The sequence below is a fragment of the Mastomys coucha genome, unplaced genomic scaffold, assembly GCF_008632895.1.
Source record: "Mastomys coucha isolate ucsf_1 unplaced genomic scaffold, UCSF_Mcou_1 pScaffold23, whole genome shotgun sequence".
Classification (NCBI taxonomy): domain Eukaryota; kingdom Metazoa; phylum Chordata; class Mammalia; order Rodentia; family Muridae; genus Mastomys; species Mastomys coucha.
This window is the reverse complement of record NW_022196906.1, coordinates 1,647,422-1,665,408: the sequence shown is the minus strand read 5'-3', so window position 1 is coordinate 1,665,408 and position 17,987 is coordinate 1,647,422. Positions and strand designations below refer to the sequence as shown.

The window sequence follows — 17,987 nt, the reverse complement described above, 5'->3', positions numbered from 1 at the left end:
CCCTCTCTCTCTCTGCCTTTCTCTGTCTCTACTCTCTCAACTCTCCTCCCCATGCTCCAAATAAACTCTATTCTATATTATACTTTCATGTGGCTGGTCTCTCAGGAGGAAGGGATGCCTCAGCATGGGCCTGCATAGGCATGCTCTTCCCTCTTGCCTGACTGCATATCCACCAAACATATTCCTTTTCCCCCTCATATTTTCATAGACCACAACAGTCAAAGCCCAGACTCTTTGCCCTCCTCATTCTTTCTCCAACACTCCTCCACCCTTTGCCATGTTGTTTTCTGTCTTCTACATGACTGCCTACAAAGGGCATGGCTTGCTTTTCTCCTCTTCTCTACATTCCCCCTTTGAGCACCTGTCAAGATTATGGCTTATTGTTCTCCAGCTTCCTTTCAAGTCTATTCTCAATTTCTTAATTAAAGAGACTAAGATCCCTGAGAGAGGATTCACATTTTTCTGATAGCAAAAGGAGCATGTTTAAACAATACAAAGCTGCCTCCATCTTATCTTCTTGCTGAGGCCATTTCATCAACTAGAATTTGATGTCTTATATGGAGAATCCCATTGTAAACTACCCAACTCTCTTCTAGAAACCCAAGGTCAGGATGTCCTAGCTAATTAAAATTAGATTCTGGTAAGCTGCCTGCTTGTGTAAACCTTCCCTTCCAGATAGCCTCTTATCTTAGCTTCCTTCAAATTGTTTGCTTATGCTTAAGTTTCCTCCCTGAAGCTGCTGAGTGAGATGTCAGAAGTGATTTCTGCCTTCAAAAACCTCATGCTCTGGACATTGAGGGCCACAACTGTTAGCATCAGGGCATCCAAAGCCTGCAGCATTGCATGGGCGGGTCTCACAGAATTGTTGCCAGGGCAACAGCCGCCCTATTCCCAGATCCATTGGGCTTACCTCCCACCTTTACTTGTGGCCACTACTTCAGAACCCATATATATGGGGAACATTTCTCCATCTCTCTCTCTCTCTCTCTCTCTCTCTCTCTCTCTCTCTCTCTCTCTCTTTTCTTTTTCTTTTTCTTTTTCTTTTTCTTTTTTTGGTGTTTTGAGACAGGGTTTCTCTGTGTAGCCCTGGCTATCCTGGAACTCACTCTGTAGACCAGGCTAGCCTTGAACTCAGAAATCTGACTGCCCCTGCCTCCCAAGTGCTGGGATTAAAGACATGTGCCATCTCTCTCTCTCTCTCTCTCTCTCTCTCTCTCCCCCTCCTCTCTTTCTGCTACTTCCCCCTTTCACCCTCTCAATTAAACCTCTTACACATGGAACTGTTTGGGCCTAGTGTGTGGTATGTTCTGATGCGACCCGCCGTTCTAACACATGAACAACTATGTTCCTAAACACTTGGATGTGTTCTCAGGTGGCTAAAATAAAGATTTTCAACTGTCTATAAACTATAGTGAGTAGCCACACTAATCACTCAATGATTAGACTTCAAAGACAGGTAAATGCTAGTGTTTGGCTTGCATTTTCCTTTTTTCCCCTTTTGAGTTAGTCTGAAACCCTAGCCTGTTGCAGAAAATATTATGCACTGGCAGGCAATGGCTGGCCTGTTCTTATCTCATGGAGACTCTCTGACTCAGAGCTCTGAAATCTCTTCACCCAGCTCACTAAAGTTCCCACTGGCAGGTCACTACCATGCCACAGCCCCATGCTTCAAAACTTCCACTGCCTTTTGTGGTGCACATCAGGCAAACCAACACTTTGCCCCTGTACCTTCTCTCAGGAACCCAGTTGAGCCACCACATGAAGGAAAACACCACACAAACTTAGTTCAGAATCAATGGTAACTCAATCACTGGGTGCAACAACTAGAATCCTAATCTTGTAAGCCATATTAAGTCTAAATCTTCCAGGGGTGAATCCTGGCTGATCTGCCATTGAAACTGGGAGACACTAGTAGCTGCATCTTGTCCTCTCAATATCCCAGTCCAAAAGCCCCTATCTCTCTCCTGCCTACTCTCTTCCCCTCTCCAAACTGGAAGTCTTGCCTACTCCCCCAGTGATTGGCTCCTTTATACATTAGGGGATGGTTTACAAGAAGTTAGCTGAGTACATGACTCATTCCTTGTTCCAGATAGCTTCTCCTGGGAAAGCAGAATTAACATCAAAATACAAGCAGCACCGGGGCTACCCACAACACTAACCCGTGGGATGCTACTGACCACAATTGGGATCATTCATTCATTTTAAGTTAATACTCTCCACAAATGTCTTCAAAGTCATGATCAGAGGTATGTCTTCTAGGTTATTCTAAAGTAAGTTAGGTTGACATTGAAAATTAACCATCAAAACTAGTAATATAACCAACACTCTTGCATAAGGAGGATTTTTCCCTCAAACTTCTTTAATAATACTGTAAATTAAAAGCTAAGAAACTTTAAATTTTTCATGAGTCTTTAGAATACAATTTTAAAAAATTCTAAACATTCTAGAAGATTTCTGAGAACCTGTGGCTGAAAATACCAGTGACTTAGTTAAAAGTTTTGAGTAAAGCACTAGTGGAAATTTCTAAAATTCTCTCTCTCTCTCTCTCTCTCTCTCTCTCTCTCTCTCTCTTTTTCTGTCTCTGTCTCACTCTGCATTGTTATATAGCCAAGGTCAAACCAAAGGTTCTATTTCTTTTGATGTAGGTAAGTATAGGGAATAGTTTAGTAAACTGGAACTCCACTTGGTTTAGGCTATCATACATCCTTCTTTTAATAGTGTATTGGCTAGCCTGGGAGCCTTATTTGTGCACACCATGCATCACCATCCCATTTATAACGATGCACTTACCGTTTTGTCAACATAGGATCTGAATAATGGAGTATGTTTCGTCTTCTTTTTATGACCATTCAATTTGAACAATTTTCTATATTTAGCAGAACATCTGGGCAGGAATATAGGGAGCTGATCCAGTCTACATTGGTTTGGGATGCATGTGTAGTAAGGCTAACATGGGTCCAAATGTGAATATGTGTGGCGAATTCCTTATTTACTGATGCATGCCTACACATACTTAGGTATGTATATAATTAAAATGAGATACTTTATGAGAAGAAAGATGCATAACAGAAAAGTGATAATATAATCTATCAAAACAGAAAGTCACATTCAATGACCAAATGCTTCCTTCTCTTGAATACTACAAATCCAAAACAATCACTGGGATCATGAATGTTTTTACTCTTGTGGTTCACTGATTTCTTGTAATGGATTCTTGTTTTTAAAAATGTGCATTTTAGCCGGGCGGTGGTGGCCCACGCCTTTAATCCCAGCACTTGGGAGGCAGAGGCAGGAGGATTTCTGAGTTTGAGGCCAACCTGGTCTACAGAGTGAGTTCCAGGACAGCCAGGGCTACACAGAAAAACCCTGTCTCGAAAAACCAAAAAAAAAAAAAAAAAAAAAAAAAAAAAAAAAATGTGCATTTTATTTGAAATTATATGTATGCATGAATCTATGTGTGGAAATGTGCACATCAGTACAGGTACCCACAGAAGCCAGAAAAGGATGCAGGATCTCTCATGATCTCTGGATCTCTGGATGAGAATTTACACCCATTGCAAAGATCATACCTGCTCTTAGCAACTGAGCCATTACTCCAATTCTTCTTGCAGTGTTTTCTGATCTGTTGTATCATTTTGTTTTTAATATTTTCATTGCTAACTTTCAATATGTGTGGGCTTTTATTTCCTTCTTGAATAAAAGACAGAGGGAAATACTTGGTCCAAGTTCAACTGTGTATTCAGAGATCTGAGGAGGAGAAGTGAGGTTGACAATGATGTAAAGCACTCACACCCCCATACACACACACCCCCCCACATATTTGTACTAAGCAACTTGTTACAGACTAGTCAAGTGAATAAGAAAGCTATTTACTCAGCCAGTTTCACTTATTGACAGACTGCATTTTGTGATTACAAAGAATGGATCAATTATTTTATTATTTATCTTAAAAATAATATACAAAATCTCAAGAAAAGTACAAATCTAGACTTCTATATAAAAGCCAGACATTTCTACTTCAAATTCCTCAGGGTGCACATCTACTCATTAACAATTTTAAATCGTATCAGGAAGCAGAGGGCCAAATTGAGAACAAGAAATTAATAATAACATGATATCAACCCAGCTTCAGCAGGAAAAGTCTCTAGCACTAGTGGGGCTGCCATTGCTCTTGTTCCATAATCTTAACCATAAGGTTCCATGACCCATAGCTCAACTATTAAGACTGTGCCTTTCTGAGCTTCAAATTGTTCCCTAAGATTTTCTACATCAGAACAACCAGCAAAAACATCTTAATCTACCTTCACTAGTAGTCTACATCTTCAAATTCTCTTGAAGTGTGATGATGTTGCTAACAATCTACATCTCTAAGTTCTTTTTGAGGGTGGTGGTTGCATAATTTATCTGCTCCAGGAATAATGCTTGAAAAAAATCAATTAACTGTTATTATAAGTGCCAATAATATTGCCCAGTGAGGGAGTAGAAAGGCCCTTAGAGTTTTCATACAAGTCATATATTAGGAGTGACATGAAGACAGAAAGGGCATCAAGCACAGCTCCAAAATATAGAAGTCCTTGTGGTTCTGCTTTTCCAAGAAATGCCCATTATGGTTGCACTAACTTGTGGGCCACATTTCAGGAGATCTATAGCCATTTGTTGTTTCACTTGCATAGCTTTCGACAGAATACTTCCATTGCTACTTTTCAATATGTGGGGGCTTTTATTTTATTCTTGAATAAAAGGCTAAGAACCTGGAAAAACTTGGTCCAATGCTTGACCCATTAATAACATTTTCTATGTAATTGGTATTTATATTTAACAGCCTAGATTTTTCTAGAAACATCATTGTTCATCAAATTTGTATTTATTTTAAGATTTTCTATTAAATAAGATGATAGAATATTGGATTCAAAGTCAGATAACTGGAATCCTAATTTTAGTATTGAATGTATTTATTTCTGTATTCAATAAACTTGTGTTACCAGAAATATGTCCTAATTTTATTCTTGCATAAAATGAGTTTTAGATTAGCTGATATGTTTTTTTTTCTGGTTTGTATACCTTGTAAAATTAAATATGAGTTCTATCAGAAAGATTAATATGGATAAATCACATTTACTCTTAAAGAATCAAATACTAGTCGGGCGGTGGTGGCACACGTCTTTAATCCCAGCACTTGGGAGGCAGAGGCAAGCAGATTTCTGAGTTCGAGGCCAGCCTGGTCTACAGAGTGAGTTCCAGGACAGCCAAGGCTACACAGAGAAACTCTGTCTCAAAAAACCAAAAAAAAAAAAAAAAAAAAAAAAAAAAAAAAAAAAAAAAAAAAAAAAAAAAAAAAGAATCAAATACTACAGCGTACTTAAAAGACTGATGGCCTGAAGAAACATTTATAAAAATTTCATAGCAGGAAGCACTGAACTATGTCCATAGATGTTATAATTGCCAAGTGATAGATGTGTGCCCATGTGTCCATGTGTGTGCATGTGCATGCGTGTGTACGTGCACGTGTGTGTGTGTGTGTGTGTGTGTGTGTGTGTGTGTGTGTGTATCTGAAGGGTGTTTTTGAGATCTGGAATATTTTTCAATGGCTCATGGTCTATAGCATGGCATTATTGGGAACTGGTGGAACCTTAAAAGATGAGGCCTAATGGAAGGATATAGGCCACTAAATGTGACTTGAAATACATAGTGGAAACGGTAGTTTCTTTCTCTTGCTCCTTCATTATTGTCAATGAACTGAACATTTTGCTATTTCATGGCTTCTTACAATCACGTTTGGCCACAGACCAAAGCAAGATGGAGCTCTTCATACTTTTATTCCATGGATGACTACTACTCCTTGTCCTTCTCCTTGTCCTTCTCCTCCTCCTCCCCCTCCTCCTCCCCCTCCTCCTCTTTCTCCTCCCCCTCCTCCCCCTCCTCCTCCCCCTCCTCTTCCTCCTCCTTCTCTTCTTCATTTTAAACTCTTTCACTTGAGCCAGCATCTGCTACCTGGTACACCTTGGGTTTTCCCCAGTAGTGTAGGAATTCTTTTAAGTCATTGGAGTTCATTTTGAGTAATTTTCAACTTCTGCTGTAGGTCTAACAGGAAGTTTTTATTCTTTGTCCTTTACAAGAAATAAAACAACTCTTTGAGCTTCTTCCATTTGAGAGGGAAGTTTGGCTTTTATAATTATTTATTGGAAACTACCAGACAAAAGATATGAGGTACACAGAAAAACTAAGTATCTGAACATTCTGTTATGATTCATATTCGAGTAAAGAGAATAAACTCTACACTTTTGTGCTCTGTAGTGGATTTTTGCTGACTAATCATTTCCTAATTATAAATCCATAACTAAATAAAGATTAAAAAAAAGAATGAGTGTGTTTTGAAATGATGCAATTATTCCATGTGTCATTTTGTATGTTAGTTTATTAGGGTGTGTATGATTGACTCAATGAAGGCTGCAAGACTGATGGCTGCAGACTGTCCTCTCAGAGACTCATCCTCATGCAGGTCTCTCTAAAATCCAAAGGGAAAGACAAATGTTGTTTTTGGTCCACTCTGGTTTACTCTAAGGTTTGGTGGAGGTGTTTGGGGGTTTCTGACCCAATGATAATTATGCAGCAGCTTTGTTTCATAAGAACATATGAAAATCCAGCAGCTTCCTCAGGAGGTTTCCATAATGGACTTATGATTCTGAACTTCGGACCACCTCAGTCCCCTTTCTGTTGGGACTTTCTGAAGCACATAAAATGGTCTTTCTGGAAGTAGCACACTTCCCTATTGCTTCAGCCACCCAGAAGAACCTGTCCTTAAACAGCACTGACAAATGTTAGTCATCCTATGGATTTCTTTTTTTTTTTTTTTAAGTCAAGAACTTATTTTGTTTATTTTAAAATGAACATTGAAACTTCCCTACTATCCACCAACCTCCAAAACTTTTGAACGTGGAATGTTCAACAACCTAAGCAGTTTTAGTAGGCTACAAACCCAGCAAAAACTCCAGTTGTTTAACGATGAATGTCTGAGAATAATTTTGTTTTGAGCAGATGATTACCAGCTTGGGAAAAAATGTTTGCGAAAGGTTAAAAGTAAAATTTAATTTCTGTACAGAAAATAACATTAACTTAGTAAGTAGCCTTTGCTTTAACACATGGAATTAATTCTCCATGACATAAAATAGAATGGGACAAGCAGCAATCAGTTCATAGACACACAGAGCTAGTGCTCAAACTGTTAGCACAAATTCTAACGCAGAACATAGGGCTAAGTCACTGCTAACCTTTCCATCTCCAAACTGGATACTCTCTATGCACCTAAGGCAAAGAATCAACACTTTTGAATATAAGTGTCTCCTTAAGAAAAGGAGAGAATTCATTTAAGTTTAAATTAGACAAAAGATAAATGAAAATACTTCAGAAACAGCTACTAGGATAACCACAAAGTCTGTGACAATAGCAATGCATGGGGTGAAACATTTTAGCTGCAAGCTATTGAACACCCGTGTTTCAAGATACAACTTTATTTTTTATTTTTTTGCATTCTCAATTTTTTATTAGATATTCTCTTTATTTGTATTTCAAATGTTATACCCTTTCCTTGTTTCCCATCTGAAAACTCTCTATTCCCTCCCCCCTCCCCTTGCTCACCAACCCACCCACTCCCCCTTCCTGGCCCTGGCATTCTCTTACACTGGGGCATAGAGCCTTCACAGGACCATAGGCCTCACCTCACATTTATAACCGACAAGGCCATCCTCTGCTACATATGCAGCTGGAGCCATGAGTCCCACCATGTGTACTCTGTGGTTGGTGGTTTCGTCCCTAGGAGCTCTGGAGGTACTAGTTAGTTCATATTTTTGTTCCTCCTTTGGGGTTGCAAACCCCTTCAGCTTCTTGGGTCCTTTTTCTAGCTCCTCTATTGGGGACCCTACGCTTAGTCCAATGGTTGGCTGCGACTTTTAGAAACATGTTTTATTTGTTTTGCTTATACCATCAGAACTGAAACTACTGTCTGTCATTTCCCTAAAACAGGGAAATGAATCTAAAACACACACTGGTGCTTTTTGAAAGATAGCAATTTAAAAGGGTGGTAGCAGATGGCATTTGATGTCCTTTAAGAACTTTCAGACTGCAAGAGAAAAACATGTGACCAAAAGTGTTTAGATATTTTCATCAGTACCTATTACCAATTGGAGTAGCAATACAGCAAGGATTAGTGATGACAATGCAATTATCAGGAGGAATGACAAACAGGACCAATCTTCATGTAAGTCATTGTTCAGAGAAACTGTCAAGTGTTCAAAAGGTATCTAAGTAGTTCACATTGGGCACAGAAGCAGCCCATCCAGATCATACCCCATATTTGATGCATATTTTCCAGAAGAGCCAATGAGAACCTGACTTGCATTTTGGCTTTGTCTTAAACAGTACCCACTACTAAAGAGCAATTGGAGCATTTTTTTTTTTTTTTTTTTTTTTTTTTGAGACAGGGTTTCTCTGTGTAGCCCTGGCTGTCCTGGAACTCACTCTGTAGACTAGGCTGGCCTCAAACTCAGAAATCTGCCTGCCTCTGCCTCCTAAAGGCTGGGATTAAAGGCATGTGCCACCACGCCCGGCTACACGTGTTCTTAATCATAGTTGTTTGACCCGAAGACTAGAGAGCATGCTATGTCAAGGCTGGTAGCCAGTCTCACTTGTGTGATTAAGGACCCAGGTGTAATTTGGAATGCTTTTAATTTGTCGGTGCTCCAATTTAAAGGGAAAAGCTGTGAAATGCAATTGTTTTGCTAAACCACTCCTTCCATCTTCCTTTCAAGGAAAATGCTTTAACTCTGTCAGTTACCACTGAATAATTCTAGGGCTGATTTTATCCAACGTCAAAAACTCAATCTCACATTTTTTTTTTCCAAGCCACTTCAACTAACTATGGAGATATTATAACCCCACAAGTATATAATGTTTAGCTTCTAAGCAAGAGTGAGGAAGCTGAGTATCATGTGCAAGACTCAAGATGACGCTTAAGATAGAACATGTACAATAAGAATAGTTTCCTTCCAATGTAATATAAAGGTGACAGTTGCAGTCCTGTCTTTATGGGATGAAAATAAGTTTACAATAAGTTTCCTGAAAGGGAGAACAAATAAATAATAACTCTTGTGGTAACATATTATGGTACACTAGCCAGTGTGTTTTTGGTGATTAAACATAATCCTGCATATCACATTAATTCACTTGCTGAGTGTTCATTTGGGGTCCCTCTGATGAGTCTTGGGGGCCCTCTATGACCTCATGGGGCTCCCTGTGGTCTACTCGGCCCAGAGTCTTGCTTGAAATTCTGCTGGTAGCCAGAGGAGTCCCAGGGAGCACTGAATTGAGACAGCGTATAATCACCAGAATGTTTGAGAATGAAGGGCAGTAACCATCCTATCTTCCTCTAAATCCATCGGCAGGGACCCTGTATCCACTCATCAAGCCTCTGGCCCCTTGAGACCCTCCTCGACATACCCCATGACTGTTGTAATAAGGCTGACTGCTACCTGGAAAGCCAGTGTTCTACTGCGGGGTGGGTGGAGAGCTGCTGGTGGCTACCAGGCACTAGGTGATGAGACCGGTCCTGGGATCCATGGTACGTGCCACCCACTCTTTGCAGCTGGTCTTGTTGAAGCTCTGTTTGTTCCACTTGGTGAGGCTGACTGAAAAAAACTGTGGTTATAACTGGCTTGGTACTGACTCTGTTGTTTTAAAGTTTCTGGTTCATTAACAGGAGGAACGGGGAGCATTCATATTGAGCACTGTTTGCATGGATTGGAATGGAGCTGCATTTACATTAATTCCATTGCTATGCAAAGGTTTACTTGTCCCAGCCTGGAACACTTGAGGCTGAGAAGCATCAGGAAGGGATGGTGATGCTGTAGTGGTCTGTATTTAAAGATATTGTTGCCTGAATCTGATCAATTGGCTCCTTTTGTGGCCACGGCTCTGTAGCATAAGATGGCTGGTGCAAGGGTTGAGATGCTATATACCCCTCGCTTGTGGATGAAACCAAAAGAATCTGTGTGGCTTCTGGGTGTGCAGGTACTTGATCAGATTGGGCAAGTCTAGATTCAGAATGAACCTGAGGGCAAACCAGCTGAGGCATACCTATGTTTTGTGTAGGGTTCATAGGTTGTGCTGATACAATGGCAGGATCAAGCATCTGATTTTCAAAATCCAACGTCGAATCCTGTATGAAATTTTAGGGCCCTTGCATTTGTGCCATAAGATCTTCTACACGCTGTCTTCTCACAAGTGGATCTGACAGAGGTACTGGAGACAGCGTGGGGCTCTGGTACTGAAGGAGATGCATCTGGACTGTGCAGGTGCTGGTTGCAGGATGCTGAGAAGTCAGCACAGCTGACCCCGGCCGCTGGCCCACTCCTGGAGGAACCAGATAGAGGCAGTCCAGTTGATTTGCTGCTGCTTCCACTATGGCTGCTGGCCTAAGGCATCTTTAGACTGAGGAGAGAGGAGAAAAAAGCAGGAGGGAAGGGCAAGAGCAGCAAGTCAGGAGATGGATGGGGAGAGACCCCTATGGAATCCTTAAAAACAACTGACTAATATACCTGAGGACATTTTAGTTTTGAGCTAATCTATAGCCACTGAAATTGTTATTCTTTAAATACCTCATTTAAAATATTTGTATGTATGCATTTTTAGAATGGTTTTTGAGTTAGCTTACAGCATTAATTAGCATTAATATAGAAAAATACTGCATTTATCAATCAATTAATCTATTGTCTATCACCTATCTGAATCTTGTCTTTTTATTTTATTTTATTTTTTATTTTTTAAACTCCATATTTTATCCCACCTCCATCCACCCTCCGACTGTTCCACATCCCATATCTCCTCCCCAACCCTCTGTCCCTATGTGGATATCCCAACCTCTCCACCCCACCTGACCTCTAAATTACCTGGGGCCTTCTGTCTCTTAAGAGTTAGGTGCATCATCTCTGAATGAACACAGACCCGGAAGTCCTCTACTATATGTGTGTTGGGGGCCTCGTATCAGCTGGTGTATGCTGCCTGTTTGGTGGCCCATTGTTTGAGAGATTGCGGGGGTACAGATTAATTGAGACTGCTGGTCCTCCTACAGGGTCGCCCTTCTCCTCAGCTTCTTTCAGTCTTCCCTAGTTCAACAACCAGGGTCAGCTGCTTCTGTCCATTGGTTGGGTGCAAATATCTGCATTTGACTCTTTCAGCTGCTTATTGGGTCTTTCAGAGGGCAGTCATGATAGGTCCCATTTTATGAATACTCCGTAGCCTCAGTAATAGTGTCAGGCCTTGGGACCTCTGCTTGAGCTGGATTCCACTTTGGGCCTGTCACTGAATCTTCTTTTCTTCAGGCTCCTCTCCATTTTATGGGCCAGAGATGTGACTGTGAGATGGCAACCCCATTCCTGTCTTTCTGCTGGAGGTGTGCTCTATAATTCTCTCTCTATGGTCCCCCATTTCATGGGGGGACCTCCCATGATACCTCCCCTTGAGTCCCGATAGTCTCTCACCATCCAGGCCTCTGGTGCCTTCTGGAGGGTCCCTCAATCTCCTATTTCCTAAGTTGCCTGTTTCCATTTTTTCTGCTGGCCCTGAGGGCTTCACTGCTTTCCCCTCACCCAATACCTGGTCAGGTTCCCCTCTTTCCCCCCAAGCCCCCCTCCCACTTTTCCTTCCAGGTCCATCCCTCCCTCCCCAGTTGTGATTTGTTTTTTTCTCTCCCAGGTGGGACTGAGGTGTTCTCACTTAGGCACTTCAGCTTGTAGAGCTTTTTTTGAGATCTTTGGACTATATCTTGGGTATTCTGTACTTTTTTTGGCTAATATCCACTGATTAGTACCTACCATACATATCAGTTTGGGTCTGAATTACCTCACGCAGGGTGATATTTTCTAGTTCCATCCATTTGCCTACAAAACTCAGGATGTCCTTGTTCTTAATAGCTGAGTAGTATTGTGTAAATGAAACACACTTTGTGTATCCATTCTTCTGTTGTGGGACATCTAGGTTGTTTCCAGTTTCTGGCTACCACAAATAAGGCCACTATGAACATAGTGGAACACATGCCCCCGTGACATGGTGGGGCATCTTTTGAGTATATTCCCAAGAGTGGTATAGCTTCGTCTTCAGGTAGATCTATTTCCAATTTTCTGAGGTAGATTTCCAGAGTCATTGTAGCAGGTTACAATCCCACCAGCACTGAAGGAGTGTTCCTCTTTCTCCACATCCTCTCCAACATGTGTTGTCACCTTAGGGTTTGATCTCAGCCATTCTGATTGCTGTAAGGTGGAATCTCAGGGTCATTTTGATTTGTATTTCTCTGATCACTAAGGACTTTGAACATTTCTTTAAGTGCTTCTCAGCCATTCGAAATTCCTCAGTTGTGAATTCTCGGTTTAGTTCTATACCCAATTTTTGATTGGGTTGTTTGTTTTTTTGATTAACTTCTTGAGTTCTTTATATATTTTGGATATTAGCACTCTATCAGATGTGGGATTAGTGGAGATATTTTCCCAATCTGTAGGTTGCTGATTTGTCTTATTGACTATGTGCTTTGCCTTACAGAAGCTTTCCAGTTTCATGAGGTCCCATTTATCAATTCTTGATCTTAGAGCATGAGCCAATGGAATTCTGTTTAGGAAATTTCCCACTGTGCCAATGAGTTCAAGGTTCTTTCCCACTTTCTCTTCTATTAGATTCAGAGTATCTGGTTTTATGTTGAGGTCCTTGATCCACTTGGACCTGAACTTTGTGCAAGGTGACAAATATGGGTCTATTTTCAATTCTTCTACATATAGACAGTCAGTTAGACCAGCATCATTTATTGAAGATGTTTTCTTTTTTCCATTGTATATTTTTGGCATCTTTGTCAAAGATCAAGTGATCTTTGTCAAAGATCAAGTGTGTGGTTTTATTTCTGGTTCTTTCATTCTTTTCCATTGATCAATGTGTCTGTCTCTGTACCAATATCATGCAGTTTTTTATTACTATTGCTCTACAGTAAAGCTTGAGGTCAGGGATGGTGATTCCCCTAACTGGTCTTTTATTGTTAAGAATTGTTTTTGCTATTCTCAGTTTTTTGCCCTTCCAGAAAAATTTGAGAATTGCTCTTTCCATGTCCTTTAAGAATTGTGTTGGGATTTTGATGGGGAATGCATTGAATACATAGATTGCTTTTGGTAGGATGGCCATTTTTACTGTGTTAATTCTGCCAATCCATGAGCATGAGCTTGGGAGGTTTTTCCATCTTTTGAGATCTTGTGTTTCTTTCTTCAGAGACTTGAAGTTATTGTCATGCATGTCTTTTATTTGTTTGGTTAGAGTTATCTCTATATTTTATATTATTTGTTGCTAATATGAAGGGAATAGTTTCCCTATTTTATTTCTCAGCCTGTTTATCCTTTGTATAAAGGAAGGCCACTGATTTATTTAAGTCAATTTTATATCTGTCCACTTTGCTGTAGTTGTTTATCAGCTAGAGAAATTCTCTGGTAGAGTTTTAGGGCTCGGTTATGTATACTATCATATCATCTGCAAATAGTGATACCTTTATTTCTTCTTTACCAATTTTTATCAACTTGACCTCTTTTTGTAGTCTTATTGTTCTAGCTAACACTTGGAGTACTGTATTGAATAGATATGGGGAGAGTGGGCATCCTTGTCTCTAATTTTAGTGGGATTGCTTCAAGTATGTCTCCACTTAATTTGATATTGGCTGTTGGTTTGCAGTTAATTGCTTTTATTATGCTTAGGTATGGGCATTTGAATTCCTGATTCTCTCTTTTAACATGAAGGGTGTTATATTTTGTCAAATGATTTTGCATCTAAGGAGATGAACATGTAATTTTTTTCCTTTGAGTTTGTTTATATAGTGGATTACATTAATGGATTTTTTGTATATCGAATCAACCTTGCATACCTGAGGTGAAGCCTCCTTAATCATGGTGAATGATGACTTTGATGTGTTCTTGGATTCTGTTTGCAATAATTTTATTGAGTACTTTTGCATTGATATTCATAAGCAAGATTGGTCTGAAGTTCTCTTTGTGGTTGGGTCCTTGTGTGGTTTATGTATCAGAGTAATTGTGGCTTCGTAGAATGAGTTAGATAGTAATTCTTCTCTATTCTGACTATTCTTAAATTTGGTCTTTTCATTGTGTCCCGAATTTCCTTAATGCTTAAGGTTAGGAGATTTTTATGCTTTGAATTTTCTTTGACAATTGTTTCAACTGCTTCTACCATATCTTCTACACCTGAGACTCTCTCTTCTATTGCTTGTATTCTGTTGGTAATACTTAACATCTGTAATTCCTGACCTCTTTCCTCAGTTTTCCATTTCCAGGTTTGCCTCCATTTGTGTTTTCTTGTTTCTACTTCCACTTTTAGGTCTTGGATCACTTTATTCAATTCCTTCACCTGTTTACCTGTGTTTTCTGCTATTTTTTTCAGTGAGTTATTGATATTCTCTTTAAAGGACTCTGTGGGCTCCCTCCCCCTCAACCTGGAGAGCAAAACTGAAACTACTCTCAGCCCCAGGACTGCTGATGCCATCTGCAGAGAGAATGCCTGACTACCTTAGATCAAAGACTTGCCTTCCCTTCCTCCAGTCTCATGTTTATGTTAAATTGTTTGGTTTCAGTTTGCCCTTAGTTTTAATTATGCCTCTGGTTATATAAACTCAGTTTTCCCCTAGTAAAGACACACCTTGATACAGCTTACTTGGTGTCCATGTCTTTGTCTCTCTCTCTCACCCGCTTGTATTCACAGGTACTCAATAATCTCCAGTCCGAGAGCACCTACGGAGTGAGGGTCCGCTGGACGGTCCCCTACAGGACTCTATTATCTTCATGAGATAGGATTTTAGGACAGATTCCTGATTTTCTGGTGTTTTGGTGTATTCAGGACTTGCTGTGGTGGAAGAACTGGGCTCTGATCATGTCCATGTATTTTGGCTTCTGTTGCTTATGGTCTTGTGCTTACCTTTGGTCATATGGATATCCCTGGTGTTTGTTGGTCTGGGTAAATGTCTGGAGTCTGCCTCTTTTGTCTTTGGGTTGCTTCAGGTCTCCAGGTAGGCCTGTAGCCCTGGCTGTATCAGACCACCTGTGGGGCTTTACAATGGGGGTTGGGGGGAGGCACTTTTTACAGGGCCAGAGAAGCTGCTGATCTGTTGCCCTGGCTGCAGGAGATCTCCTGGGAGGCCTTTAGACTGTTAAGTCTTTAGTGGAGCAGTCAAGCTGTTGTCCAACTGCCTCGCTGCAGCTGATCCTCAACTCCTCTGAGTGCAGCAGGTCCTCAACTGCTCACTTGCTCTGAGAGCAGTGGGTCCAACTGCTCTGAGTGCAGTGTGTTCTCTAGGATGGATCAGGATATGGTGTCTTCATGGGAGCAGAACATCTAGGAGTCTGCCCCAGCAGAAAGGACTAGACAGAGAAGTGGAAGGGATGAAAGAGGAGTGGTATTCAGGAGGGTGGGTGGTCTTCATGGGTGATGGATCCTGAATCCACCAGGTTTCCATCAGCAGCTCTGGGACTGGAGGCAGGGGTGGTTTCTTACCAACTGCCCTCAGTGAAGTGTGTCCCCTAGGATGGATCAGGATATGGTGTCTTCATGGGAGCAGAACAACTAGGAGTCTGCTCCAGCAGAAAGGACTGGACAGAAGGGGTGGAAGGGATGGAAGAGGAGTGGTATTCAGGAGGGTGGGGGGTTTTGGTGGGTGATGGGTCCTGAGTCTACCAGGTTTCCATAAGCAGCTCTGGGACTGGAGGCATGGGTGGTTTCTTACCAACTGCTCTGAGTGAAGTGTGTCCTCTAGGATGAATCAGGATATGGAGTCTTCACAGGAGCAAACCAACCAGGATTCTGTTCTAGCAGAAAGGACTGGGTAGAAGGAGTAGAAGCAAATCCTATTTTTCTTCAGTCTATCCTTATCCAATTATTATCTATCTGTATAACTATTTATCTACCTAGTCTGTCATCTACCATCTGCCACTAGAGCTATCTTCTACCATTTATCTTCATCACCATCATTACTATGATTCTTTTTTCCTCTTCTAAAGAAACAGTGATACAATATCTATATTTTAGCTACTTCTAGTTAAATGAATTCACTCCCAAGACTCTAAAAGAGTTTACTTTCAGTCTCAGTATTGTACTTAAAAGGGAGGCTTTTTTATTTTATATTATGCTATCATCACTATTATTGTTTATTATTATTTATTATCATCACCATCATCATAATCATTATTATTATTGTTGACAGGGTTTCTCTGTGGTGCACCTTGGATGTCCTGGAACTCACTCTATAGACCAGGCTGGCCTCAAACACAAATATGCACCTGCCTTTGCCTCCTGAGTACTGGGATAAAAGGCATATACCACCACTCCTGGCTCAGGGTGGGCATTTTAAAACAAAGGGACTGCCGTGTACAACTATCTTACTAGAGGTTTGTCAAAAAGGATATTAAATTGTAGCCATGTATGTATATGGCCCTAATCTGTTGGTTATATCATAAGAATAATTTGAATTAGATTCTTTTCTATTGCATATATCATAAAATTGAAAATTAGCATTTCTGAAAACATATCTGTATTTATCTCTGTTGATAAATGTATTACTATAAGAGAGTAGTTTATAAAGAGAAAGAGTAGTTTAATAATAATTTCCTCCTGAATCTTCACTAATAAGAATGAACGGGCTGGAGAGCTAACTCAGAAATTGAGAGACTTGTTTTGAAGAGATCTGTTCCTAGCACCTGCACTGAGACTCACAACTATCTTTAAACCCAGTTTCAGGAGATCTTACGCCCTCTTCTGCTTTCTCAGGCCCCAAGCACACATATTGTACACAGACATACATTCAGGCAAGACACTTATACACACCAAATAAGATTTAAATACTTAAAAAGGGAATGAGTTAGAATTCCCACTAATATGTACAATTCTATAGGCAAAAGATAAAAAATAACTTCAAACCGTGTTTTTATAAGAAAAATATGTAAAAAGTGTAAAGTATTTTATTTTATTATATAAAGAATTTTGTTAAATTAAAACTTTTTAAAAAACATTTTTAAAATGTTAATATATCTACAAAAATTTCAAAGGTCAAAGCTTGCCACACTGATATGAAATGAAAAACTGCTTTTTTTTAAGTTGAAAGCAACAAGGCATTCTGAAAAACATTGTGACTTAGTCATCTTTGTGCAAGACTGGCTTAAAGGACAAATATTTCATATTTTATTAGATAATTACTTCTGTTTTCTGCTGATTTGTTAGGATTTTGAGTACTAGAGAAAAAAAACTTTTACTAAACAGAATTGAGCTGTTGAGCTCACAGAACTAACTAAAAGAGTTCTATGTCCTTTCTTTTGGGGTGGCTGCCTGCTAAACTATACCCATGGACATGGCAATCATTAAAGAAGTATTTAGAAACTTCTCTCTTCCATCCTATCTCACCCTCTCTTCAAGGAAGAGTAACTGAGGGTTATTTACTGTCAGAAGGTTCCTGAATGTCTCCAGGCACTGTCCTAAACCTGCAGCCATCTTGGACTCTAGGAGCAGGAAACTTCCTGGAGATCGCCATGAGGAGATCACTGCCCACAGCAGGAATGGTAATCTCGTGGGAACCAGACTGAAGCAAGAAGGACTTCTTCAGATCACCTCACAGGACCTGAGCTGAGGGCTATCAGGTTACACTATAACCAATGTAATTTAAGACAGTCTTAGGGCTCACTTAAACGTTTTTTCCCAGTGTGGATAGCTGATTACATCTTCTTTTCTGTCTTTCAGCACTGGCTCTGTAATTGGTGTCTGGGAATAGGTGGCCAAGCTTAGTGTGTTGGGTTTCCTGGAGCAGCTTTTGCTCTGAAGCTATGTAACACTATTCAACTCTTAACAATGAAGCCAAAGAATTAAAATGAACATTAGGGATACTCTTCTGCTTTATTTTTCTTAGCCATATTTCTTTT

At 40.2% G+C, this 17,987-nt stretch overlaps 1 pseudogene; it reads right to left on the bottom strand.

The window, feature by feature from the left end:
• Positions 1-9,572: 9,572 nt before the first annotated feature.
• LOC116072793 lies at positions 9,573-10,284 on the bottom strand (annotated as a pseudogene).
• Positions 10,285-17,987: the final 7,703 nt, after the last annotated feature.